The sequence below is a fragment of the Morone saxatilis genome, unplaced genomic scaffold, assembly GCF_004916995.1.
Source record: "Morone saxatilis isolate NCDOM2014 unplaced genomic scaffold, NCSU_SB_2.0 Contig17, whole genome shotgun sequence".
NCBI lineage: Eukaryota > Metazoa > Chordata > Actinopteri > Moronidae > Morone > Morone saxatilis.
Window position 1 is genome coordinate 1,855,304 of NW_023339729.1, and position 207 is coordinate 1,855,510.

General features: G+C 48.8%; 1 protein-coding gene across 1 annotated transcript in view; it reads right to left on the bottom strand.

Annotated features, from left to right (window-relative positions):
- Positions 1-207, bottom strand: part of wdr17 (WD repeat domain 17) — a gene marked incomplete at its 5' end in the record, with an annotated part of 17,765 nt that overhangs the window by 6,615 nt on the left and 10,943 nt on the right.

Genomic DNA, 207 nt, shown 5'->3' on the forward strand with positions numbered 1-207 from the left:
ACTCTCCATGACCTCTTCAAACACCTACTTTCTGTCTCTGCAGCTGTTGCCTGCAGCTGCCGGTCTGCCTCAGCTCTAACTCTCCACTCTGTCAGAAGTCCTAAAGGCCAGCCCATCTCTTTTCAACTTTTTTCACCTCCACTTTCCACTTGCAGACTCTTGGGTTGGGAATGACAAGCATAGCTTTTTACAGGCTTCACTGACTAC